Source organism: Rattus norvegicus, chromosome 17 (assembly GCF_036323735.1).
Source record: "Rattus norvegicus strain BN/NHsdMcwi chromosome 17, GRCr8, whole genome shotgun sequence".
Classification (NCBI taxonomy): domain Eukaryota; kingdom Metazoa; phylum Chordata; class Mammalia; order Rodentia; family Muridae; genus Rattus; species Rattus norvegicus.
Window position 1 is genome coordinate 74,153,365 of NC_086035.1, and position 18,982 is coordinate 74,172,346.

Here is an 18,982-nt window from a genome sequence, read left to right on the forward strand (position 1 = left end):
AATTTTATTGAGTATTTTTGCGTCGATATTCATAAGGGAAATTGGTCTGAAGTTCTCTTTCTTTGTTGGGTCTTTGTGTGGTTTAGGTAGAAGAGTAATTGTGGCTTCATAGAAGGAATTTGGTAGTGCTCCATCTGTTTCAATTTTGTGGAATAGTTTGGACAGTATTGGTATGAGATCTTCTATGAAGGTCTGATAGAATTCTGCACTGAACCCATCTGGACCTGGGCTCTTTTTAGTTGGGAAACTTTTAATAACTGCTTCTATTTTTTAGGAGTTATAGGGTTGTTTAGATGATTTATTTGTTCCTGATTTAACTTTGGTACCTGGTATCTGTCTAGAAAATTGTCCATTTTTTCCAGATTTTCCAGTTTTGTTGAATATAGGCTTTTGTAGTAGGATCTGATGATTTTTTTTTAATTTCTTCAGATTCTGTTGTTGTGTCTCCCTTTTCATTTCTGACTTTGTTAATTTGGATACAGTCTCTGTGACCTCTGGTTAGTCTGGCTAAGGGTTTATCTATCTTGTTGATTTTCTCAAAGAGCCAGCTCCTGGTTTTGTTGATTCTTTGTATCTTCCTTTTCGTTTCTACTTGGTTGATTTCATCCCTGAGTTTGATTATTTCCTGCCTTCTACTCCTCTTGGGTTTACTTATTTCTTTTTGTTCTAGAGCTTTTAGGTGTGCTCAAGCTGCTGACATATGCTCTCTCTTGTTTCTTTTTGCAGGCACTCAGAGCTATGAGTTTTCCTCTTAGTACTGCTTTCATTGTGTCCTATAAGTTTGGAAATGTTGTATCTCCATTTTCACTAAATTCTAAGAAGTCTTTAATTTCTTTCTTTATTTCTTCCTTGACCAAGTTGTCATTGAGTACAGCATTGTTCAACTTCCATTTATACGTGAACTTTCTCTCATTATTGTTGTTATTGAAGACCAGTCTTAGTGCATGATGATCTAATAGGGTGCATGGGATTATTTCTATCTTTCTGTATCTGTTGAGGCCTGTTTTGTGACTGATTATATGGTCAATTTTGGAGAAGGTTCTATGAGGTGCTGAGAAGAAGGTATATCCTTTTGATTTAGGATGGAATGTTGTATAAATATCTGTTAAGTCGATTTGGTTCATGACTTCTGTTAGTTTCTCTATGTCTCTGTTTAATTTTTGTTTCCATGATCTGTTCATTGATGAGAGTAGGGTGTTGAAATCCCCTACTATTATCGTGTGAGGTGCAATGTGTGCTTTGAGCTTTAGTAAGGTTTCTTTTATGAATATGGTGCCCTTGCATTTGGAGCATAGGTACTTAGGATTGAGAGTTCATCTTGGTGGATTTTTCCTTTGATTAATATGAAGTGTCCTTCCTTATCCTTTTCAATGCCTTTTGGTTGAAAGTCAATTTTATTTGATATTAGAATGGCAACTCCAGTTTGTTCCTTTGGGCCATTTGCTTGGAAAGTTGTTTTCTAGCCATTTACTCTGAGGTAGTGTCTGTCTTTGTCTCTGAGGTGTGTTTCCTACATGCAGCAAAATGCTGCATCCTCTTTACGTATCCAGTTTATTAGTCTATGTCTTTTTATTGGGGAATTGAGTCTGTTGATGATGAGAGATATTAAGGAATAGTGATTGTCACTTCCTGTTATTTTCATTGTTAGAGGTGGAATCATGTTTGTTTGTCTCTCTTTTGGTTTCATTGCATGGAAATTATATTCTTGCTTTCTCTATGGTGTAGTTTCTCTCCTTGTGTTGGAGTTTTCCATGTATTTTCTTTTGTAGGGCTGGATTAGTAGAAAGATATTGTGTAAATTTGGCTTTGTCATGGAATATCTTGGTTTCTCCATCTATGTTAATTGATAGTTTTGCTGGATACAGTAACTGGGGCTGGCATTTGTGTTCTTGTAGTGTCTGTATGACATCTGTCCAGGATCTTCTGGCTTTCATAGTCTCTGGTGAGAAGTCTGGTAAAATTCTTATAGGTCTGCCTTTATATGTCACTTTTTTTCCCTTACTGCTTTTAATCTTTCTTTGTTTCATTCATTCTTCTGGTCCAATCTATTTGGAGTTCTGTAGGCTTCTTGCATGTTTGTGGGCATTTCTTTCTTTAGGGTAGGGAAGTTTTCTTCTATAATTTTCTTGAATATATTTACTGGCCCTTTAAGTTGGGAGTCTTCACTTTCTTCTATACTTATTATCCTTAGGTTTGATCTACTCATTGTGTCCTGGATTTCCTGTATGTTTTGGGCTAAGAGCTTTTTGCATTTTACGTTATCTTTGACAGTTGTGTTGATGTTTTCTATGATGTCTTCTTCCCCTGAGATTCTCTCTTCTCTCTCTTGTATTCTGTTGGTGATGCTTGTATCTACGGTTCCTTGTCTCTTCCTTAGGTTTTTCTATATCCAGGGTTGTCTCCCTTTGTGCTTTCTTTATTGTTTCTATTTCCATTTTCAATTCATTCACCTGTTTGGTTGTGTTTTCCTGTAATTCTTTCAGGGATTTTTGTGTTTCCTCTCTAAGGGCTTCTACTTGTTTACTTGTGTTTTCCTGCATTTTTTAAAGGGAGTCCTTTATGTCTTTCTTAAAGTCTTCCATCATTATCAAAAATTTGATTTTAAATCTAAATCTTGCTTTTCTGGTGTGTTTGGATATCCAGTGTTTTCTTTGATGGGAGAATTGGACTCTGATGATGCCAAGTAGTCTTGGTTTCTGTTGTTTAGGTTCCTGCACTTGCCTTTAGCCATTGGGTTGTCTCTGGTGTTTGCTTGTCTTGCTGTTTCTGAGTGTGACTTGATCCTGCTGTTTGTGTCAGCACTCCTGTAGAACTGTTTTCCTGTTCTCTTTCACCTTTCCTGAGAACAGATGCTCTGCTCTCAGGTGAGTCGGCGCTCCTGGAGACTGCCTTCTAGCTCTAGGCACTGGCAGGAATCAAAGGGTCCTGCCCCTGATTGCTTGCAGGTCTTTGCACCCTGCAGGCACAGTTGGCACTATGCGATTCTCTCTTGGGTCTGGACTGTGGGCAGAGGGTAGTCTCCTCTGACTTCTCAGGAGTATCCACACTTCTGAGGGTCCAGCTCTCTCCCCCACAGGATTTGGTTGCAGGGAGCTGTTTGTCCAGTTCAGTTAGGTCCTGGGCACAGACCAGAACTGCGGGTACTGGCAACTGTCTGTTCCTATATCCCTGTGCCCAGAGGCACTGTGCAGTTTCCCCTTGGACCAGGATGTGGCCAGAGGTGTGCAGAGGTGGCAGTCTGTCCTACGGTCTCAGAATGTCTGCACTCTGGGTCATCAGCTTTCTTCTCCACAGACTGTTTGTTTTTTTTTTAAATGACCTTTTAACAGATCTTGTTGGCATATTCCATGCAGAAGAGGGTGTGGCCACATGGAACTAGGGCAGCAATAACTTCATTCTCAAAGCAAATCACATAGTCGTGCTTTCTTCTTGATTCTGGAGGTAAGCTAGAAGTGGAACCACCACTGGAAAAGGAGTAACTATTGGTACCATTAGAAAAAGCAGGGATGTATATTGGAAGGCCAACATGGTTGCCTGTACCATGCCTGCCCAACATGGTGGGTCACTCCTAACCCTTTGAGCAAGTGGGTATTCTATGCTCTCAGGAAATATAGGAGACAGACGAGGAGTTGATGGCTGACTTCCCCTACACTGAGTCTTCATGTTACCAGAAGAATTCAAGATGACACTAGCATGAACATCCATGATGAACGTTTTCAATTTTTTTTCAGATTAGCATACAAAGCATCAGGTGTCATTATGACATTTTGAAGCAAAATCTGTCGAAGCAGATTCACCTGCCCCTTCACATCTCTGATCTGCAGGGTGGCTATGACACTTGCTTGTGGCTCACCCTACATAAGAGAGCTGGAAAAGGGGCACAGGGATATAGGAACAGACAGGGGGTGAAGGTAAGAGCCAATGAAGCACAGGATAGGGATTGGTTAAAGCCCTTGGTCCTTTGAATGCTCATTTCCCCAATGTAGGGGAATTCCAGGGCATTGAGGTAGGAGTTTATGATTGGGAAAGGGAGCATCTTCATAGAAGCAAAGAGAAGGGGGAGGGAGTATGGGGGAGGAGGGGATAACATTTGCAATGTAAAATAACCAGGGAAATTTTAAAAAAAAGGACACTTGTGAAATAGCATTATTATTACCATTTAAGGTAAGACAAGCATGAAAAAGTAAGACAAACAGGAACAAAATATAAAGACAATGAGAAGCATTGCCAGTGCACAGCGGGTACTTCCTTGTGCATGGCATTCCCTCACCTTTGTTAGCTGCAAGGACTGTGGTCTACCTGTGGAAATAGTAATCTCTGTTGAGTGGGAGGCAGAGCAGCACCTAAGTACAGCGTGAACACATGTGACCTTGACAACTATGAACCAGAAGAAGAGCATCCACCCTTCCAATAAGTCAACAGAAAAGGATCAATTAAGTGTAGTGGCGAGACATTTTTGGAGGGCAGGTTGCCTACTAATGTTAGTTTGCCTATCTCAGAACAACATACAGGGAAACAAGACTTTAAAAGTGAATGAGAAAAATATATTCAATCCATAATCAAATGAGAAATGGCTTGGGAATGGTTCCAGGGAGAGTTCCTGAATCAGGTTTTCTTTGGCATCCACATTTAGCCATCCTGTCTTCTATTTTAAGAACCATTCACATGTCTGAAATGAAGGATTTGCCTTTTAATGAAGACACCCTAATTTCATTGTAAATATGGGACCCAGCATCCTTGACCTTGTAGTAAATTTCATATGATAAAAAGAGGTGACATCATTAGCCACCATCAGTCTGACACAGCCGGTGCTAAGAAGAGGCATTGCTAATCACAAACGGTATTATTCTCCAGTGTCAGTTGTTCTAATACAACTATATTGCCCAGAATGTCCAAATCTGTTTGCTAAAATGTAACAAATTTGAGTAGCCATAGCACAGGGGATTTATTGAAAAATGGCTTATTGTGGAAATAGCTAAAATTCTTGAAAGATGTAGTGCTATTCTATGTCCTTCAAAGATTACAAAAATTACCTTCAAAAACATCCATTATTAAAGAAATGAATTGCATTATAAACTCTGAGGAAAGAGAATATATTTTAAACTCAGTTTGACACTACGAAAGATTGTAGTAACTAAAATTTCTTCAGGAATATAGTATACCCGGGAAGTCTTACTTATTTAAAATCTTCTTTATTGTGATCATTTTTTTGTTCAATGTGGTTTTGAGGCCGTAATTATGGATGAGAGGAGCATAATATTTCCCCAAGTAAAGCACATAATCAAGTGGGGATTACAATGAAATAAATAATTAGTTTCATATATGGTCTCAATTTAGCTTAGTGTGTTTGGAAGGTGAGTTTATAGGCTACATGCAATTCAAATGGTATTATCCTTATGCAAAATAGCATGAATTGTTTTTATTCTATTTATAGATAAATACAGTTTTATCATCTGAACTCTAACCGATGTGCCATGCTTACTGGATGTTTTCAATAAGTTCTTTCTAGTAGTTTACCGGTGCCTGCACAAGGAAAGTAGCATTGGTGGGGGTTCAAGACAAAAGCTTAGTAGGGAACACAGTTGCTATTTCGTGGTGACTCCTTGGCAGCTGTGTAGCAGACTCTGTGGTTATCACATCATGTTTCAAATGCTACTTGGAGTCTCTGGTGAGCTAATCACATTCACTGAATGAACAGAATTCTAGATTACCAAGAAGACCCATTGTACTGAATTTAAAAATAATTTCATTTATTATGAAAAGAAACTTTAAGCTATGTTCCTGGATAGCTATTGCTCCATAATGAAGCACCCTAAAAACCAGTGGCTTTGAAACTAAACTTGTGCCAGGTGATGTGGCACACACCTTTGACCCAGGAACTCAGGAGGCAGAGGCAGGTTGACCTCTATGGGAGCACAGTGTTATCAGGCTATGACGACCACTGGCAATCATCTTGAACTCTGATTGCCACAATCTGTCCTCTCTCACTCAGTGAGCATGTTCCTTCTGAATACAAAACGCATTGCTAGTCGGGATGTGTTGTTGTTGTTGTTGTTTTGTTGTTGATGATGCTGCCCTGTTTTGCTCCTTTGCAAGTTAGGTCTCCACATCACAGGCTAGCATTGGGCTAACTGTGTAGTCAAAAGTGATGTTAAACTTCCAATCCTCCTGCCTCAACTTTCTGAGTGCTAGGATTATACCACCGCATCCATTCTATGTGTTACTGGGGATCAAACCTGGGTCACGTTTGGAATAATCTCTTCTCTAAACAGTAATAAAAGTTAAGGTCCCAGGGATTATGGTATAGATGCCATTGGAGAGACATTCTGTCAATCACGATACTTGGTAACTCCCAAGCCAGCCAGCCCCTCATGCTACTGACTTATGTATGAACTCAAAAATCATGGCGAGCACCAAAAGGCAAGTCCACACACAGACAAGGCTTTCTGAGCGTCTTTCAAGTACAACTCCCCTTGATTTCACCAAGTGCGATGTTGGGATGCGTTGGCCAAAACTGCAATCTCTCACCAGTTCTCGGGGCAGGTAGTTCATGATTCTCATGGGTACTGACGTGTTCCAACAGTTCTCAAATCCACCTCGCTCAGTGTTGGAGTGATGGGCTAAGCACTCGACCCCACTCCTGCTCCTGAGTTATTCCCTGAACTCTTGTTCCTCACGCTTCCTCGCCAGCTTTGTGCTCAGATCACTTAATCCTTTTTCCTTCATGAAGTGAAGGGCTTGTTTACAAGTGAGGCCTTGTGTTTATCACATCCCTTCCCTATAGACTCTCATGGCTAGTTTTCATTTCCTGAAGTACGATTATTAAGGTACAGTTGATGTCTATATTGAAGGCTTAGCAATAACGGCATTTGACATGTGTGCATACCATGAAACCATTACTGTAGCACATCTATTTATCATTTTAAATGTCTCTTCTCGCTTTATTATAATTCATATGCTAGCCTCTCATTGGCCCTGTCCCAAGAAAACCACTAATCTGCTTTCTGTCAGAAGACCTCATTTTCTCGAGTTGTATAGAAATATAACATGTTTTGATGAGGTGTTACTGACATCCTATTTTAATTTTTATATTTGGAGTTATATTAGTATTTCTCCTTTTTCCTTTTACCGCTTCGTCTAGCAGAATTTTTTTTGTGGGGGTACAAGGGTTGTTTGTTTATTTTTGAGACAGTATCCCGCTGTGTAGCCCTGGCTGGTCTGGGACTCGGATGTAGAACAGTCTGTCCTGGAACTCATAGAGATCTACCTGCTTCTGCCTATGGGTGCTGAGATTAAAGTGTACAGCACCATTCCTGGCTGCATTATGAGTAACTTTAAATAAACCATTGAATGTCCTTGGTGAGATATTTGTCTTACAAATATTTGAACCTATCCTGACTTGTTTTAAATTCTCACAACAGTGTATTTTAAGAGTGCAGATACTGAATTCTGTATAAATCCTACATGTGAGTTTATTATTTTATATATCTATTATTTTTACCTTTTCAAGGAAAATTTGAAAATATCAAGCTAGTGAAGATTTTTCTCCCATGCTTTGTTTTCTTGCATATTTTAATTGTTGCCTCTGTATTGAAATGGTTTAATCTGCTACTGTTTGAATTCAGTTTGTTCTCTCAAGAACTTGTCATGTTATTTGATTTTGAGAGGCAGTAGGACAGATCAGAGATGAACATGTCCCAGACACACGGAGACAATCTTCAGACATAAAGATTGATCCTACCATTATAGGATCATGTTAATTACCACAAGAATCATTTATTCTGGAGCAGGTCTGCATTTTCTGTTTATTCTCTTCTGCCCTTCTAAACATATAGACTTCCATTTCTCTATGATATAAAAATGGATTACTTGGCCCCTGCTTGAAGCAGTCATTTTTTTCTTAGACATCTATACTCCAGAAGTGTGGACCAAAATTCCTTCCTTAGAAGTAACCCAGTTTCATGCATTCTATGTAGCAAGAGAAAAACAGAAAGAGGAATGTTTTTTTGGGGGGGTTAATTTTTTAAAATATTGTTTTTAATTCTTGATATTATGATATAATTATATTATTTCTACTTTCTCCTTCTTCCTGCAAAACCTTCCATATACCCCTCCTTTCTCTCTGTCAAATTCATAGACTCTTTTTTTGGTCATTGTTACATACATATATGTTATGTATGTGCATATACATATTCTGTGTGTGTTAGTTCTATTTAAAATTGATGCAAGCTGTCAACTCAATTGTAATTTTTTTTGGCATGTGACTAAAGCATTGATGCAGCAGCATGGGCTCAAACATCACCCTTTGTCTTAAAGAAACAACAATGAAACCTAAGCTACTGCCTGATCTCCTCACACTTAAGTTCGAAACAGGTCCCCACTTTGTTTCAGCAGCTTGTCACTTCAAGGCATCTAAGTGTGTGATGAGCATCAGTGGTTTTTTAATATCGTTTCCAGAGCTTCACAGCTTAAATCATGAACTATTTGTTCTCTTATATCATTTTTGTGCAGAAGGAACCTAAGAGCAGCCTGGCTGAGTGTTCTGGGTCAGAGTTTCGCATCAAAAATGAGACAAGATCACCAAGGCTGCTACATTTAAAGACTTCGTTGGGCTGTTAATGCCTTCTTAAATCTGAAACATGATGTTAGCTAGAAAATAAAGCCGTTTTTAATTCTCTATCTTTTTTAATGGTAAGTCTCTTTTCTCAAGTAAAAGTAAAATTGAGGAGAAAGGAAAGAGTGAGGAGGGGAAAGAGGGAGTTGAACAGAGAAAGAGGAGGAAGGGAGGAGGAGGAAGAGTGGGAGGAGGAAGGGGAGGAGGAAGAAAGGTAGGAGGAGGAAGAAGGTTGGGGGGAGGATGGAAAGAAGGAGGAAGGGTGGGAGGAGGAAGAGGAGGAGGCAGGAAATACTTGTGTAGGAAAGAAACAGGATAAACTAGGGAGAAACAGGGTTTTTGAGAGAGGCTCACCTTGTAAATGATGTAAATCAACAAGTCCATGTGTTCTTTTGGGGACATGACTCTGGCACAACCTGAAGTCAGGGGAAACTACACAATTATTATTACACGTTAAAGGAGTCAGAACATTGGAGGTCATCTTGGATGCCAGTTCTCCGGGAAGTCTGTTTCTGGTTGTAATCCTTAAGGATTTGTGAATATTCTCTTCTGTGGATAGAATCACAAAATGACAGTAGAAATGCTTGATTTCCTATTTGTGAAAAATAAACACCTTGGTGGTCAATGCACAGTATTTGTACATGACTCCTGGGAGATTTTCATAGCTAACTTTTAAGCATATCACAAGAAAGACATCTTGTGGATATTAGGACTTTTAAGTACAAAATGGAGAAGGTCATGAAATATATTAATAAAGTTTAGAAATTCATCAATCTCATTGATTTTTGGCACACATGTGGGGATACCATAGCCAATGAGTTTCAAATGTTTGATTCTTTACAGCTTAGTTTTTGTTTATTAAAAACTATTTTTGGCTAGAATTGCTATGTTCTTATTCTGCTATCATTTACGAATTACCCCTGGTTTAAGCAATGAAAATTTTATACTTATTCAGTGTTTTCGCTTCCTTATTCCACTGCAAAAGATTCTGTCCAAGAATCTTTTACTGGCAGTAACTGCAAGTTTGCTTTTAAAGAAACACAGAACATGATGTTTAGTTGAATAGTGAATTCTATGTGATAAGGAGTCAGGGAAAGATGAATGGAGGAGGGTTCATATTCAGACCACCATAGACCAGCAGTTCTCAACTTCTGGGTCTTGAATCCTTTGGGTGGAAAGTTTAATGACCCTTTCACAGGTGTTACCTAGGGGGGAAGGTTTAATGACCCTTTACCAGGGGTCACCTAAGACCATCATAAGACACAGATATTTACATTATGATTCACAGTAATAGAAAAGTTACAGTTATGAAGTAACTACTAAAATAATTTTATTGTTACAGGGCACTACAACATGAGGAACTATATTAGAGGGTCACAGCATTTGGACGGTTGAGAACTACTGCCACAGACAATCATGTAGAGATGATAAAAAAAATGAGATCTTCTGTCATTTAAGCTATCATGTTATATTTAGATTTCCAGCACTTTCTAAACACAAGTTAACATAGTATAATATATGTTAATTTTTGAATGAGATAGACTCTCCTAAGAGGATGTCAGAAATTAAATACAAGTCCCAGAATGCATGGATATATATGCAACTATGTGCTTATGGTATCCAGCAGGTCCTACATCTCCCAGAACCATTAGTATGTCCTCATTCTTTGATATGCCTTTATATGCCATAGTTTTCCTGTTAAAATTAATTTAATGTGAGAAAATGCATTACTGCTAATATCAGTTTCTTACATCACTGGCTAAGATAATTTTTATCAAGGCAATATATGTCAGGATATTAAATATTCTTTATAATAAAAGAGTCTTAATATGAAATATATGGTATTAAAGTAGAAAATAGACTTTGGACATCAAAATATTATACTTTGGTACCCCTCTTTATGTCACCTCTAGGACATTCTTAGAACATTTCCACCATATACAAATGTTTCATCCCTTGGTTACTTAATTAATATAGGATTGAGGCTGGAATTACTAAGTCAAACTTTGTTAGTGAATTTGTTTTAAATTTTAGATGTGAGGAATTTCTTCAAGGCATGTGTTTTATTTCTTCTAGTGTAACACATCTGATGGGCAGCTTGTAAAATCCCAGAGGACGGAATAAAATCTAAAGAAGTGACAGAATCAGTCAAAGCGACATTAGTTTTTAAGAACGAACCAGCCCTGGAAAGAAATAGCAGCTCATAGCCAGGCAAGCCAGGGCAGCGTCTGCACATTCCAGTGGGAGTTCTCGGGCATCTATAGCCATGGGTATCTCTGAAAGGAAGTGACCCCCGTGAGACCTACCCACCAAAAGCAACTGATCTGCAATGAGCAAATGATCTTGCTGCAGGGGCAAGGTGTATGTCAATTATGTACTTCAGGAAGAGAAAAACCCTATGTCCCCAGAAGAGGAGGAAGCTAGGTCAAGCACAGGCTTGCCTAGAAATGGGATGGGAACAGAATAAGGACTTCAGGCTGATTTAGAAGAGAGTGTTTCAATAAGTCTATGAAATGCTCCTGACATGAAATGGATTCCAATGGGAGAGCTGCAGTGGCATAACACCGGAAGAAATTTAACAGATGCTGGCACGATCCTGATCTTGGAGAGATTAGTGAAGAAAAACTTGGTTCTTGATTGGAGAAGGGAACTTGGCTCTAATGTGTGAGAGTAGATGACGTCAGCAAGAAGTACAGTGGCCATCTAGTAGAAAATGTGTTTGTAGTCCCTCTCTACAAATGCGTGCTACATGCATTACAGCCACGCCCATCCATAGAACGCCATCATCTGACAGACGATGAGACTCCTGAAAGATGCTCACAGTTTTGCAGATTATAAACCTCCTAGTTGTGGACTCTGAAGCCCAAGCGCACCATTTCTATGCAAGACGCACAGGAAGGAGGGACCTTTAAGTATTAAATATATTGAGTATATGAGCATGCACATATGTATGTAAGTTTGTACTTAAATGACATTGTATAGCTATAATGAACAGATTATCATAAGCAAATTGTCAGCTTGATACTAATGGTTTTTTTAAATTAGAGGTAATTATTCACAATGTTGACATATCTGTTTACTTAGTAAGCTCAAGCTATTTAAAATTAATGTGTTTATGTCAAGTAAGGGACAGGTTGTGGAATCATATGCTTACCATTGCATCTATGTTTGGACAATGTGGAGTCTAAGGCATGAATGGCTCCAAACAGGAGACCTGACCACCAACCTTTGCTTTCTCTTCACATGGTATGACTGTGTGCTCTTCCAAACAATGATTTGTCTGTCACAGAGAAAGCTATGGCAAAGAGAGAGAAGGGAAGATAGAACAGTGATGTCAGCTCCTTAACACAAGGCCCTTAATACGCTGCTCTGAATAAATTAGGTCTTAATTCAAGTTAAGCCAATGGCCCACTGGCTTTCCTTACAATCCCAACGTGCTGGACATTTCAGGATGACAAAGGACAGGACAGTTGAGATGTAAACATACATGTAATATCCATATACATGCAGATTGAGTTATTTACCATGTCACAAATTCTCATATATAATTTATGTTTAATTATTTATTTTTCTTTGAGTTTGTTTACATAGTGGATGATGTTGATAGGTTTCCATGTATTGAACCATCCATCCATCCCTGGGATGAATCCTACTTCATTATGGTGAGTGATCATTTTGATGTGTTCTTGGATTCATCTTGCAAGAATTTCCTTGAGGGAAATTGGTCTGATGTTCTTTGTCTTTGCTGAGTCTTTGTATAGTTTAGGTATCAGGGTAACTGTAGCTTTATAGAGTGTATTGGGTAATATGGAATAGTTGGAAGAGTATTAGATCTTCTTTGAAGGTCTGATAGAATTCTACAATAAAATCATCTAGTCCTGGGCATTTTTTGGTTGGGAGACTTTATGACTGTTTCTATTTCTTTAGGAGTTATGGGATTGTTCCGGTGGTTTATCAGATCCCGATTTAACTTTGGTACCTGGTATCTGTCTATAAAATTGTCCATTTCATCCAGATTTTCCAGTTCTGTTGAGTATGGGCTTTTGTAATAGGATCTGATGATTTTTTTTGGATTTCCTCCATTTCTGTTGTTATATCATCCTTTTCATTTCTGATGTTGTTAATTTGGATACTGCCTCTGTACCCTCTGGTTAGTCTGGCTAAGTGTTTATCTATCTTGTTAATTTTCTCAATCAGCTCCTGGTTTTGTTGATTCTTTGTATAGTTCCTTTTGTTTCTGCTTGGTTGATTTCAGCCCTGAAATTGATTATTTCCTACCATCTATTCCTCTTGGGTGTATTTGCTTCTTTTTTGTTTTAGAGTTTTCAGATGTTCTGTTAAGCTGCTTCTGTATGCTCTGTTCAATTTCCTCATGGAGGTACTCAGAGCTATGAGTTCTGTCCCATATCTTTTGGTATGTTGTACCTTCATTTTCATTAAATTCCAAAGAGTCTTTAATTTCTTTTTTCTTCCCTGACCAAGTTATCATTGAGTAGGGAGTCGTTCAGCTTCCATATGTATGTGGGCTTTCTGTTGCTCTTGTTGTTTTTGAAGATCAGCTTTAGTATGCGGGGATCTGATAGAATGCATGGTATTATTTCAATCTTCTTATATTGGTTGAGGCTTGTTTTGTGACTGATTATATGGTCAGTTTTGGAGAAGGTACTATGAGGTTCTGGGAAGATGGTATATACCTTTGATTTAGCGTGAAAATTTCTGTAGATATATGTTAAATCTATTTGGTTCACAACTTCTGTTAGCTTCACTGTGTCTCTGTTTTCTGTTTCCACTGGTGAGAGTAGGGTGTTAAAGTCTCCTACGATTATTGTGCTAGTTTCAATGTGTGCTCTGAGCTTCACTAATGTTTCTTTTACAAATGTGGGTGCCCTTGCATTTGGGACATGGATGTTCAAAATTGGAAGTTCATCTTCGTGGGTTTTTCCTTTGATGAGTATATATATTGTCCTTCCCCATCTTTTTACATAGCTTTTGGTTGAAAGTCGATTTTATTGGATACTAGAATTACTAATCCAGCTTTTTTCTTGGTACCATTTGCTTGGAATTTTTTTCTAGTCTTTTACTTTGAAGTAGTGTCTGTCTTTTTCACTGTGGTATGTTTCCTGTAATAGCAAAATGCTAGTTCATGTTTATGTATCCAGCCTGTCAATGTATGTTTTTTTTATTGGGCAATTGAGTTCATTGATATTGACAGTTATAAAGGACCAATGATTGTTGTTTCCTGTTATTTTTGTTGTTAGAGGTGTAATTATGTCTGTATGGTTCTCTTCTCTTGGTTTTATTTGAGAAGATAAGTTTCTTGCTTTTTCTTGGCTATAGTTCCCCCTCCAACCCCGTGTTGGAGATTTCCTTCCATTATCCTCTGTATGGCTGAATTGGTGGAAAGACATTGTTTAAATTTGGTTTTGTCATGGAATATCTTGGTTTCTCCCTGTGGTAATTGAGAAATTTGTGTGCTGTTTCTGCTTTCTGAATGTCACAGTGCCATTCATTTGTGATCCAGGTAACACTAGGAACTAAGTTTCTCTCCTCTAAAGATACTTCTCCACTGCCATTCCAGATCCCACTGAAACATTCTCTAGCTCCCTTTTGGACCTATCTGCTCCCTATTGTTAAAGTCACTGGTGCACGCATTGGATTTGATATAGAACCACATCACTTCTTATAAGTTTAAAGGATACCTACACAGGAACCTTCTGAAATCTACTGAATTATACAATGAATTGAGCATTTGGGATAAGTTTTATGTTTCATGCAAATCATACTTCAATAAAATCCTTATAGAAATTATTTTCTCCTAAACCACTTTTGTGTTGCTTTTTGAAACAAGGTATTGCTATAGGGCCTGGGCTAGCTTCAAACTCACTATGTAGCCTAGGCTCAGCTCAAACTTTTACTGATCCTCCTGCCTTAGCCTAGCCTCCCAAAGGCTAGGAATATAGGTGTTCACTACCCTGACTGACTACACCTGTTTTTCAAATACAGTTATCAGAAAACACAAAATTACACATGTGGCTGGTTATACTTCTGTAAACACAGGGGTCCTAGTTCTGGAAAGGCGTTTTTTTTTTCTGGTTCAGAAGTGTTTCTTTATTGATACTGAATTATTGCCAAACATGACATATTTTCCACATCTGTGGGAAAACATAACAACACTTGCTGAAAATATCCTAATACATCATTTCACACAATGATCTAAATATATCATCTTCAGAGTTACGTGTATTTAAGTTTTAAATGTCAGGTATGGAAAGGCGTTTTTTATGGAGAATAAAACTAATGAATATCTTTTGGAGAAAAGTCTATGCACTGGTGTCCTAGCTTTGTCCATGTTAAGTATTAACATACAGAAGACAATTTTCAGCCAATTGCTTTTTATGAATTTGAAAATAATTAGTAGAATATGTTCATAAATTTTTTTCAATGCTTAGATTTCTAAAGTACATTACAATAACACAAATTCTAAAGCTAGAATTCTAAAGCTAGAGCTTGGTGATTTTTCCCCAGTAATCCCAGTACATGGCAAGCTGAGGCAGGGGGATTGTTATAAGTTAGAGGTCAGCCTGGATTATTATAGTAAATGGAAAGACACTCTTGGCTAAAGGATGAAATTTTGGGGTAAATAAGATGGCTTAGACAGTAATGGTGCTTGACACGAAGTTTGACACCTTGAGTTGGATCCCTAAGACCTTCATAAGGGAAGGAGAAAACTGACTCTTTTTGCCTTTAAAAAGGAATTCATGGAAAATCAACTTACATAGAATTTGGAGATGTTTTCTGAATTACCTCCCATCTGTGCTTCATGATCAGGGGCTTTGGTTGCCCTGTCATAAAGTCACGATGAAGTGCCAGTATTGTCAGGACAGCCAAAGCTTGGGTCTGAGTTTTCTCTTCTACAAAATAATTCTTTAAGTCATCTGAGTAGAACAGTTCCTAGAGAGAATTACAGATGATAGGAACTTGATGAAGACTATTAAGAGTTAATTTGTATAGTTTTTGAAAATAATTTTCTCTGCTCTCACTTTTGAAACTATAGGAGTATGTGTCTGTGTGTAAACATTTTCCTATGGTAATTGAAAAGGATATATCTTGATGTATAATTTAATGATAAGGTATAGCATTTCACAATATTCTATGAATATGCAAATCATATAAGAAGATCTACAACTGAAATAACTCACAGAAAATATCATTAAAATCATACAAATAGCATGAAGTTCTAAAGTTGTGTATTTCATAGTGCACTAATTATTTTCAATGATAACTCAGAATAGCAATATTAATAAACTGAATCATCATTTGCATCAAAAATAATTCTTAAAATGAACAGAAACATAAATGCTTATGTTATTGTCTGTAATGATGTTAATAATTTATATTAGTACATTTGTATTATATTTTAAATATTTTATCTTTTATGTGAATACTATACCACTCTTAGGCATATACACAAAAGATGCCCCAACTTGTCACAGGAGCATGTGTTCCACTATGTTCATAGCAACCTTATTTGTGATAGCCAGAAGTTGGAGACAACTCAGATGTCCCACAACAAAAGAATGGATACAGAAAATGTGGTTCATTTACACAATGGAATACTACTTAGCTATTAAGAATGAGGACATCATGAATTTTGCAGGCAAATGGATAGAACTAGAAAATATCATCCTAAGTTTGTTAACTCAGACTCAAAGGGATCTGCATGGTATGTACTCACTAATACCTAGATATTAGCCAAAAAAGTACAGAATATGCAAGATACAATCCATAGAACTCAAGGTTAACAGGCTGAAGGGTCCAAGAGAGGATTCCTTAATCCCACTTGGGAGGGAAAAGAAAGAAATCATGGGGCCAGAGGGAGTGAGAGTCCCTAGTGGGAGAGGGGACAGGGAGGGGAAAAGGAGAACATGGCCAGGTATTAGGGGGAGAAGGAAATGGGACTGAAACCCTGAGGGCCAGCAGAAAGAATGGAAACGGGCAACCTTGGGAGGTAGGAGGTGTGCGGACCCTCCAGAATGTACCAGAGACCTGGAACACTAGAGACTCTTAGGACTCAAAGAGAGAGACCTTATATGAAATGTCCTACAGTGAGGAGAGGGAACTTGTAGAGTCCACCTCCAGTAGAAATACAGAATTGTTTCTATCTGAAAGAACTGTAGGGACAAAAATGGAGAAGAGACTGAGTGAAAGGAGGTCCAGTGACAGACTCAAACTGGGATGGGGGCGGGTAGGCTTCAAGGCCTGAACTATTGCTGAGGCTATGATGTGCTTATAGACAGGATCCTGTCCTCTGAGAGACCCAACAAGCAGCTGAAAGAGTCAGATGCAGATATTTACACCCAACCAATGGGTGGAAGCTGTTGATCCCTATGGTTGAATTAGGGAAAAGCTGGAAGAAACTGAGGAGGAGGGTGACCCTGTAAGCAGACCAGCAGTCTCAAGTAACCTGGACCCGTGAGGTCTCTCAGTCACTGAGCTACCAAGCAGGCAGCATACACTAGCTGATAGGAGCGCCCACTCCACTCCACCTCTGTCCCCCACACATATACAGCAGAGGACTGCCTGGTCTGTCCTCAGTTAGAGAAGATGTACCTAATCCTTGAGAGACTTGAGGGCCCAGAGAGTGGGGGGTTATGGTGGGGTTGGGATAGGGACATCCTCTTGGAGATGGGGGAGGAGGTATAGGATGAGGGCAGACTGTACTATTAAAAAAAAGATTAAACATAAAAGTAAAAAAATAAAAAAAAATAAAAAAGGTTCAGGAAGGTACAGTGTGAATTAGGGCACAAGATGGGGTAGATGATGTCATCAGGAGCATGTGACCGGTGGGAGCGGTTACTAAGTTTCTGGGCAGGGAGTTAGACATAGTGCAATGGTGTCTTCCAGGAAGTTCTTCATTGGGGGTCACTGGAAGATCAACGGGAGGAAGAAGTGTCTGGGATAACTCATCTGCATCCGGAATGCAGCTGAGGTGCACGCAGACCCTGGGGTGGTTTGCGTATTGCGGACCGCCTACACCGCCAGACACAAAGGAATCCCTGAAGAGTTAAATTTCAAAAAGTTAGTCATAAACAAGGTCCGGACTACCTGAGGGAGACTATAGGGCTTGCCCAACCATTTGGAGCTAAAGAGTTAAAATAAAAACTTCATAAAAACTACAAAAGAACAGCAGATAAGGGGACAGGACAGAGCTGGCCTGAGATGTGCCCGGCCAAGCCTAAAAACAAGGTCGAGGGATTGTTCCAGGAAGGGGGCCATCCGGACGGATGACTCCCTGCTCTACAGATAAAGATAAGACGTTCTCCTATATTGAGAACACCCCAGCCGCATGTACTGCTTGCAGATGAGACCTTGTACCCATTTCCCTTGCTGATAACCACACGAAACCCCCTGGCTTCTCCTATATAAACCCCTGCCTGAAGAGGCTCGGGGTCGATTCCTCTGTCTCCTGTGTGAGATACGTTTCGGTCCGGGATCTCGTTAATAAACGCTACCTCTTGCTGTTACATCAAGACTGGCTACTCGCGTTTCTTGGGGGCACCCCAACCCGTGACTGGAGCGAGAGTCTCCCCAAGTTTGGGGGTCTTTCATCCCAAAATTGCTGTGGCTGTGCAGAACTGTTGCAAAGTGACCAGGGGGGCCTTCACGGGAGACAGCAGTCCTGGCATAATCAAAGACTTAGGATCCATGTAGGTAGTACCGGGGCACTAGGAAAGGAGACACATCTTTGAGGAATCAGACAAGTTGATTGGGCAGCAAGTGAGTCATGTCTTAGCAGAGAACGTTTGCCCTCATTGGGGAGAAGTTAAGATGAAAGGGAAGCTGGCAGCCCTGAGAAGACTGCGAGCAATCCGAGATCATCATCGCCGATAACGGGCAGCCTACAATTCTTAGGTAACCAAATGAATGTACTTGGTATGCCAAAACTATTGGCATTGTTGACCAAGTGGAGAAGCATCTAAGACGTAAATGGATCCAAAGTTTACGAGCAAATGTTCTGGTTTTGCTGCATCAGAATTGAGTCTCATAACTCTACCCAAACTGAGTGTGTTTTCTTTATGATTTGCACCACAGCTCATCTGAGTGCTGCTAGACTCCCTTCCTTCTTCAGGGATCTTCGACTAAGTAGAAGAGGAGAAAGCAGAGCATGCTGGGAAAAACACGGGTTAGAATCAGAAAATGGCGATCGTTTTGTAAGACTCTCATTGGCTAGTGTTTCCGTTGGCCATTTGTGTTAGTTGCTTTTCTTGGTGCTATAACAAAATGCCAGACAAAATGGAATTTAAGGAAAGAAGGGTTTATTGTGGCTCACAGGTTTGAGGGTACGTCATTGTCGTCTATCGTTGTGGG

At 39.2% G+C, this 18,982-nt stretch overlaps 1 long non-coding RNA gene across 1 annotated transcript in view; it reads left to right on the forward strand.

Moving 5' to 3' along the window:
• Positions 1-18,982, forward strand: part of LOC102546763 (uncharacterized) — a 94,444-nt gene that overhangs the window by 16,247 nt on the left and 59,215 nt on the right. Inside the window, exons 8-9 of the long non-coding RNA XR_005495511.2 lie at positions 8,512-8,691; positions 10,691-18,954. This is a non-coding gene — a long non-coding RNA (uncharacterized LOC102546763). The remainder of the gene's footprint in view (positions 1-8,511; positions 8,692-10,690; positions 18,955-18,982) is intronic.